This window comes from Lactuca sativa, chromosome 1 (genome assembly GCF_002870075.4).
Source record: "Lactuca sativa cultivar Salinas chromosome 1, Lsat_Salinas_v11, whole genome shotgun sequence".
NCBI classification, from domain to species: domain Eukaryota; kingdom Viridiplantae; phylum Streptophyta; class Magnoliopsida; order Asterales; family Asteraceae; genus Lactuca; species Lactuca sativa.
The window spans coordinates 163988695-163998903 of record NC_056623.2 but is presented as its reverse complement, the minus strand read 5'-3'; positions in this window follow the sequence as shown (position 1 = coordinate 163998903).

The window sequence follows — 10209 nt, the reverse complement described above, 5'->3', positions numbered from 1 at the left end:
ACAAGTGAATACCCCAAGGTTATATATGACAACGATCTAATAACCAATGGAATATGTGCTATCCGCCTTACTTACTGAACCCCGTCGGGTTGTAGGTTGAGGGCAGATGCGCATAATCGATTGTTTGTTTACTCCAAGTATATGTAACTTGTACCCACTTATTACGCATAAAAAGGCTTATAGTGTCATTTTACTCAACTCCCATTTTAAGTAGGAAATATATGATTTTCTCGAGGAACAGGCAAACTTTACAAAACAACACCTTACAGCTTACAGTACTTTACACATACATTTTAAACCACATTTTTACAACTTACTCACTTCACTAAAATCTTATGAACCCACCAGCTTAATTGCTTATCAACTCTTTCAAATAACTTGTATTCTCAAGAGACTATTAGACAGGTGCTCGTGCTGGGACTTCAGAAGATGGAGCATTATAGCTTCAAGTCTTGTTTTGTTATTTGTTTATGACGTCTTTTGTGAACACATACATTGTAAACACCTTCTTTCTAAATGAAATGGTTGTTCATTACTTGCTTACCATATACATATCCCGTGATACTTGACATGACGTTCTCCACCCCCGAACGCTTCCACCGTTCCGGTTTTGGGGTGTGACGCCGGAGTCGGAAACATCATGGTGCCTAAAAGATGTAGAATGCACAAAGACCAAATTACCCTTGAAATAATTCCAAATATGTGATTACTAAGGGTATTTTCATCAAAATGCATTATTAAAAAAAATTACATTTTTGAGTAAACAACCAGTGCGATTATCTATGACGTATCAAGAACCAATTAATTAATGAAAGAGTGACCTAATTGCCCTTGTAAATACAATCATTAATGTTGGATTACAAAGGGTTTTTTTTTGTCAAAACGAATCAACCCAAACTATATTTGTATTTATATTTATCTTTATCAATTTCATGTTTGCTTTTTAAATTGTTTATCAATATATGTTTGTAATATGAATCATTATAACAAATTATACAAGATTGACATAAAAATGTTAGAACAAAATAGAATAAAAATTTGAAATAGATTTTAACATCAAAGTAACTAATCTAATGTTAGAAGAACATATATAGAATAAAAAAACTACATTTATATTAAAAAATAACAAGTAGATAACAAAGTATAAATATTAAAATGACAAAATATTCAAATAAAAATTAAGATCTAGTCTATTTACTAAGCTCATTACATTTCTTATTTATCATTTTATTCATACCAAGAAAGTCTTCAAGATATTTTACTTCTTGTTTTTCCACCTTGATCTCGTAATCAAGATATTTGTATACAACATCTTTGTGAATCAAGTTAGTTGCCTCGATCCACCTTTTCTTCTCCTCATGAATATGTATGGACATATCAAGCCTTGCTTTGATCGCATTCACGTGAATAAATGAGTACACATCATCAATACTTTTGGTGAGAGCAAGCTTCTTTACTTCAAACAAAATATCCAAGGAAATGATAGCATTAGATGAAGAAGCCATTAGTTTGGAATAAAGTAAGATGTATAAGATTTGGTGGTAGGTAATATGCATATGTGGGGGATTTTACAGGAATAAAGGGCATATATTGAAAGGTCTCTAGTAATTAATATATATGGCTATTAATTGGAATAGTAAATATACATAAATAACGTAACATAATGTCGTCCACTAGTTAATGGCTTATCTTGCATCAAACGCAACCTTGAATGAAGATTTCATCGCCACCATTCGAGAAGACCTAGAAAGTTTAGAATCAAGAATGATAGTAATGGAGGCTCTTCTCCAATGATTTTTGAATGACGAGACAAATATCAACGAAGTTCTAGATGCTCTGTCGAAGAAGGAAGTCTCAGACGATATAACGAATGCAAAATACGAGATAGGTGTAGTGAAGTCAAACACGAGAGATCAAAATCAACATTTAATATATTACATGATAATCTTGGCTAGAAACATCAAAATGAAGAAGGAGTTCCAAAAACGGTTCTTCAGTGATGTCAATTTAGAGTAGGAATTAATGTTATTTACTTTTAATCTATTTTGGATATGATTTTATTATGTGCGTAACGGCATATGCAAAAATTTAGGTCATCTAATCGATGATAAATAGGATTTGAGATTTTCATTATATATATGATTCTAATTACATAAAGTAAGTTAAATTATATTGTTTGTTATTTAATTTCTGGATGTATATTGTTTTTAAATTAACTAAGGTAAAAAAATGTTTTCATTTAGTTTGACTAAATTTTCATGACAGATTTAAAGTTTTTAATTCATTATAAAAAAGTTTGTTTTTATGCTCTTTTCATTTATATTGATCAATATTTTGAACAATCCAAACTAAATAGCCACTACTACCCAAGGAACATGACCAATGAACCATATGTCATCCATGGGTCATACCATAACACTATAAGCAACTACAACATGACCAATGATCCAGATATCATCTATGGGTCATACCATGACACTATAAGCAACTACAACATGGCCAATGACCCATATGTCATCCATGTGTCATAACATGAAACTTTAAGCAACTACCACATGACCAATAACCCATATTTCATCCATGGGTCATACCATGACACTATAAGCAACTACCATATGACCAATGACCCATATGGAAAACATGCTCATACCATGACACTATAAGAAACTACAACATGACCAATTACTCATATGTCATCCATGGGTCATACCATGACACTATAAACAACTACCATAAGACCAATGACCCATATGTCATCCATGGTCATGTTGGATTAGTTGTGTAAGCCCATGAATATAATTGGTATGTACTTGACCCAAGAGTAGCATGGACCTTTTGGGTTGCCTTCATCAATGTAAATTGATAGGATGGACTTTTGAGAATAAGGTTATTTATGATTTGTTAATATATTACAAGTATAATATATTAATATGAAATCATAATATTTAATTTGTATTGAATTAAGAATTAATTTGGGATTAATTTAGTGATCAAAAGAGACTAATTAAATATACAGGGACTCATTTGGTAAATCAATGATTCTTATAGTGTAGGCCAATGATCCATTGTTATTAGGATGGGCTAAACCAACATGGATGGTCCATGGAGGTTAACCCATGGAGCCTAAGTAATATGAAGAGTCATGTTGCATTAGGGTTTGCATGGATGTAATCCCAACACTTGTCACACTATAAAACGAAGTCCCTAAAGCCAAAATTGGATGCCATATACATTCTTGGAGAGTGTTAATCGATTTTGTGCTAAAAAACTTATTCTCTTAAGCCTCCTTTTACACTTAGTGTTTGTGACACATTAGAGACATCAAATTTGAGGTGCTAAAGCTTTTTAAGGCCAAGAACTACAAGTCCTAATAAGAGGTAAGCTATCTAACTAGTTATTTTATTCAATTTTCAAATTGTATGCTAGTTAAGATGTATGCTTTGGAAAATCAAATTGCATGTATGATTAGAGAAAACATAGATTCAAAGCATCTACGGTTGCATGTGCACCATAAGGTTGTTAGAGTGCTCAAACCCCATCAGTGGTATCAGAGCCTAGGATTGTTATCTGTTATAATTGATGCTTATTAATTTTCCAAATTGAAAAAATCAATTTTCTGGCTTCTGACTGATGAACTCGCCGAGTCCACTGACTGACTCGACGAGTCAGGTTCATGCACTCGTCAAGTTGATGACTCTAGTTGTAGATTTTCGAGTTTTTTTGTCAGAATTGGTTTAAGATCATTACCAAAAACTATTTTTTGAAACATAAAATCTTTTTTCTTGATATGGTAGTGATCATGCTCATCCAATTGAAAGATAATTATCAAAATTTCAAGATTTGTACTAGTTTATATGATTAGGTTAATTTCATGCAAATTGTTGATATGAATTATCTTGACTTATGAGTTTAACCAGATCATAGATAAATTATTTGATTATTTTGTTAATTAAAATATTGATCTAAATGCCTTTAATGAATTCCATAACTTGCCCTCAATTTATGGAAAATGAAACGTCTTTTTCTTTAAAAGTCATTATACTCATAAGTTATGGAAATGAAAAGTTTTGAAGAGTTTCAAAACTTGCCCTCAAGTTTTTGAATTTGTAAAGTCACTCTTATGAATACTTTAATTCCAAACCTTAGAATTTTAAATGTTTAAAATTCAACCCTTATACTATTATAATATTAAAATTTAATAATTATATATATATATATATATATATATATATATATATATATATATATATATACATATATATATATGTATGTATGTATAAGACAAGTCAGTCTTACCGTTAGTAGGCCTTATTCATGAAGCTGGTATATAAGGGGGTATAAGGTTACTGACTATAAAATGGTGGTTTAATGTGTGTCCACTCTCACCCACTGCTTCCTTGACTGGTGGAGGGACGTTAGCCGAACAGGTAGGATAGGACATTAATTCTCATTAAAAGTATAATTATAATTCTAAAGTAACTAAATGTTTTATTAAATTCCCAATCTTAGTTACTTTAGGAAAAATGTGAAATTGATGCTAATCCATGAAATTGCCCTTTGCACCTTACCAAGTCGTTAATGGAGCGTGTGTGGTTAATCGTCATATTAACTTGGACTATTAAGGGTGGCAAAGGGTAGCTTGATGTTTGTGATAGTTCAATGGAGCATGTGTGGTTAACCGAAACATTGATTAGGTGATAAATGTCATCGACTGTACCAAGCACATTTACATGGTTATTCACACCTTGTTTGCGATCCTCGATATCCCAGTCATAAACTGGAAGGGCATAAACGAGATTTAAACATGCCATTAAAAAGTTCAATGAATCTCAAAGGAATCTAGGAATTTTAATCCAATTAAAACCTAATAATCAATTTCGTTTTTCATGGTGGAAATTGGTAAATCATCATTTACCTACCTTCAAATATTTTTCAATTGGATTACGGCATCCCTCTTCGTGGGTCCTAGCCTTAATATTTCATTTGGGTGTTATATTAAGGACTCTTATCTAATCTAAACTTTGTCTTTCTTTTTCAGATGTCTTCCAACACTGCTTCTGGCTCAAAAGCTACTAGCTCTTTCTCCCTAATGAACTTGTGTGGGAGAGTTATCTTTGATTGTTCCAAATTCAATGATTGGATCAGGAACATCAGGATGGTTACTCGTTACGAGGACAAGGAATATATCTTCGACAAAGAGCTTAAGGAAATTCATGTGTCTTCTGCTACTCCTGAGGAGATTGCTGAGTATAGGACTCATGAGAAGGATGCCACCAAGGTGTCTTGTATCATGTTGGCTACTATGACAACTGAACTCCAAAAGTCCTATGAGGACTTCTACCCTTTTGAGATGCACCAAGACCTGATGGAAAGCTACCATCAGAGTGCTCGTCAAGAGATGTATGAAATCATTGCCTCCATGATAACAACAAAGATGAACGATGGAGAACCTATCACGACCCACTTGCAGAAAATGCAAAGGTTTATGGACTGCTAGCCGAAGTTGTTGAATGTGAAATTCGATGAAGAGTTGGCCATAGATATCTTTCTACACTCTTTACCTCCATGTTAGGATCAGTTCCATATGACCTATCTTATGAACAAATAGGAGGTCACTCTTAGCAAGCTTCAAGTCTTTTTGAGGACTGCTAAAAGTAGTCTTAAAGGTAAGTCTATTGTTTCTACTCCTACTGCTACTGCCCCTGTCCTAGCAATTAGACATAGGAAAGGGAAGAAGAGGAAGGCTCCCTCTAATAGCTGCAATGGAAAGTCTCTTGATGGATCCTCTTCAAGTGGAACCAAAGGTGGTTCCACTAGTCCTTCTACTATTCCTAAGGAAGCATAGTGTTTCTATTGTAATGAAAAAGGGAACTGGAAGTGAAGCTGTCCAAAATACTTGCAAGATGTCAAAGTTGGGAAGGTTAAGGCCACCAATGCATGTATTTATACTGTTCTATCTAATAAATCATCACATTCTTGTTTTTGGGTCCTTGATACAGGTTGTGGATTTCACATTTGTTCTGATTTGCAGGGACTAAAAAGAAGTAAGGATGTGGAGCACGGGAAGATGAACTTGATCATGGGGAATAGGAAGGTTTCACCTGTCACCAAGATTGGAGTTTATTCTTTATTTCTTAGTAGTTTGTTAGAATTAGATCTGAATAATTATTTCTACACATCTGATATGGCGAGATATATTATTTCCTTTCATGGTTTGTACAAACAAGGTTTTAGTTTTTCATTTGATAATGAAATTGGTGCTATTAATGCTTTTTATAATGGTGTTTTTTATTTTAAAGCATTGCCTTGTAATGGTGTATATGAAAATGTGATGGTTGTAGACAACTTAGGAAATAATGTGTTGCACATTGATTCTTCCAATAGTTTGGATAAGGCATGCTTGTGGCATTGTCGTCTTGGACATGTCAGCAAGAAGCGCATAGGCCAACTCCAAAAGGATGGAGTCTTGGAGTCATTCAACTTAAGGTCGGATGACACTTGCGAATCTTGTTTACTTGTAAAGATGACCAAGTCACCCTTCACTTGTACTTGTGAAAAGGGTGAAGGTTTGTTGGATCTCATACACACCGATGTGTGTGGACCATTTAAAACTGCCACAAGGGATGCTAACCGCTTCTATGTGACTTTTATTGATGATTACAGCAGATATGGCTATATCTACTCAATCAAACATAAGTCAAAAACCTTTGAAAGATTCAAAGAGTTTAAACAAGAAGTGGAGAATCAGCTGGGCAGGAAGATAAAGATGCTCTGATCCGATCGGGGTGGTGAGTATCTTAGTATCGAGTTCCAAGACTATCTTAAAGAATGTGGGATTTTTCACAATTGATGCCACCTAGGACACCACAGCTTAATGGTGTGGCTGAGAGGCGCAATCGAACCTTGTTGGACATGGTTTGTTCCATGATGAGTAGAGCTTCGTTATCTATCTCATTCTGGGGGTGTGCCTTAGAGACCGCCACCTATGTCCTTAATCTAGTCCCAACTAAGAAGGTTGCCAAAACACCTCACGAGATGTGGACAGGGAAGGTTCCCTCGTTAGCACACATCAAGGTTTGGGGTTGTGAGGATTTTGTGAGACGCGATACTCATGAAAAGCTCGAACCTTATAGTGAGCGGTGTCTTTTCATCGGCTACCCACAAAAATCCTTTGAATATCTCTTCTACAGACCGAGTGACAATGTTGTCTTCGTTGTGAGGAGATGAGTCTTTCACGAGAGAGAACACATAGGCCAAGGAGACAGTGGGAGGTAAATTGCCCTTGAAGAGCTTCATGAGTCAAGCAGTGTATGAACCTCAAACACTAGCAATCAACATGAGGAGGAAACTCCCACTAAAACAGTTGACAAATCCATACCTCTAAGGCACTCCAATGGAGTTAGTGTTCCACCTGTGTTGTATGGTTTCCATATAACATCTGAGAGTGATACATTTATTACTGATAGCACACTGGTAAATTTAGATGAACCTAACAATTACAAGGAAGCCATGGCAGGCCACGAGTCTGCAAAGTAGAAAGAGGCTATGTACAGCGAGATTCACTCCATGTATGACAATCAAGTTTAGAACTTGATTGACAACGTACCGGGTCATGATACAGTCGGGTGCAAATGGATCTTCAAGAAGAAGGCCGACATGGATGGGAAAGTACACGCATGTAAGGCATGACTGGTTGCAAAGGGTTTACTCAAACTCACGGAGTTGACTATGATGAGACCTTCTCACCAGTAGCGAAGATTAAATCTATAAGGGTTATGTTAGCCATAGCTACATTTCATGATTATGAATCATGGAAAATAGATGTCAAAACCACTTTCCTTAATAGGAAATTGGCTGAAGATGTTTACATGAGTCAGCCAGAGGATTTTTCCAATGCAAAGTACCCTAATAGAGTGTGTAAGCTTGAGAAATCCATTTATGGATTGAAACAAGCATCTTGCAGATGGAATCTTTGTTTTGATGAGAAAGTCAAAGAGTTTGGATTTTCGAGAAGCGAGGATGAGTCATGTGTGTATGTCAAGGCTAGTGGGAGTACAGTTAGCTTTCTGGTGTTGTACGTAGATGACATACTACTCATAGGAAATGACATTCCAACCTTGCAGGAGGTTAAGTCCTGGCTTGGGAAGTGTTTCGCTATGAAGGACCTTGGAGAAGCTGCTTACATCCTAGGGATAAGGATATTGAGAAACAGGAGTAAAAGACTAAGTGGACTAGTCAAAGTACCCACTTGGACAAGGTGTTGAAATGGTTTAGCATGGAAAATTCCAAGAAATATGACTTACCCATCCAAGGAAATACCAAATTGAGTAAGACTCAGAGTCCGAGTATAGAGGATGAAATAACTGAGATGTGTCGAGTACCATATCCTTCCGCAGTTGGCTCGATCATGTATGTTATGACTCGTACTCGCCCTGATGTGGCCTTTGCTTTGAGCATGGTCAGCAGATATCAAGGGAATCCTGGTAAAGCTCACTGGACTGCGGTCAAGAATATTCTTAAGTACCTACGCAGGACTAAGGACTGGGTCCTTACTCTAGGTGGGAGTTATCACTTAAGAGTCACAGGGTATAGTGATGCCAACTTTCTGATCGACAGACACTCTCAGTTGGGCTGGGTTTTTACCCTGAATGGAGGAGCAATAACTTGGAAAAGCTCCAAACAGAAGAATGTAGGTGATTCAATGTGTGAATAAGAGTATATAGAAGTAAGCAAAGCGTCGAAGGAGGCGATATGGCTGAAGAACTTCATCGGAGACTGTAACGCCCACAGATCCGGGCTAGTAAATTTAGAGATAATAGGGGTCGAAAATGACTTTTTCACATAAGATTATTTAGAATAAATAATCTTAACCAAGTTTTATAATATGTCTCAAGGGTTTCATACATATAAAGAACGCCGAAATCTAAGTTATAACGAAGAAGTTATGGCCCGTCGAAGTTTTACGGCAAAACCGGCACGGCACCGGGAGACGTAAATATTGAGTTTATGATAGAGCGACTTTTAGCCTTATTAATCTAAATGAAAGTCATAGAATATGTTAACATGAGAGCATCCATAAAAAAGAACAGCAAAATCTGGCTTCGTATGAGGAAGTTATGATTTTTCGAAGTTTCAGCTTAGCAATGTACGGCCCGAAACTCAAATTTTAGTTCGAGTGGTTTTTGGCTTACGTGACCTAAATGAGAGTTTAAGATCTCATTAATAGGGACTCAAAGGTAAAAAGAGAGATGAAAACAGAGTATGTATGAAGGAGTTACGAATTCTTCACGGTCATTTAACAATCTAAACTCCTCCTATTGTTAAATTTAAGATCGGTCGAGAATTAGCTGACGGAGTCTAAATGAACGTTGTACATTTTGTTTTTAGCTTAGCGTGGATATAAAGAATGTCGATAACGGAGCTCGTATGCAAAAGTTACGTGGTTTAGAAGTCGGCAGAGTGCTACTGCAAAAGAGGTGACGTGGTTGAATATGAGCCAATGCTTTCTCCCTAAGGCAAGCCACCAGAAGGTGACATGTGGCATGGAATCGACGAGTAGGAGGACCTACTCGACGATTATAGCTGTTTTCCAACCTATAAATAGAGGTTTCGGGTTCCTCCATTCCTCACACCTTACAAACCATTATTTCTCTCTCTAGACTCTCTCTTTCTCTAGCCCCCTAACCCCCCCCCCCCCCAAAAAAAAAAGCCTAGGTAAAACCCATAGCACCCGAAGGAAGCCCCGAGGAACCTGAATTCCTGAGAAAAGAGTCTTTCGGCTCGAGAACGTTGCTCCGGCGAAGCCCGGTTTTCGAGAAAACCCGTTGTAAGTGAGCTATGCCTACCCTATCTTTAGCATAACTTATGTTTCAATATAGTAATGTTTCAATAACTTATGTTTTCGAAGTGCCGATTCACCACCTTACCAGGTGAGTGCATAGTTACTTTCATCTTACACATAGATATGAAGTTATTTTATATAAATTACGTGCTATGTGCGCATATTATTTGAATACTTGCTGTCTATGCTGGATGAATGATTTTATACGTGTTTTAAAAGATTTAAATGGTATATTTATTTTATATCTACAAATATGTTGGGATAAAACATGGGTAGATGAAATAGTTGATGTGTGATAGAATAAAATGGTGAGAGATAGGTGATAATAATTAGGTGAGGATAGATAGGTGATGTAGGATGAAAGATAC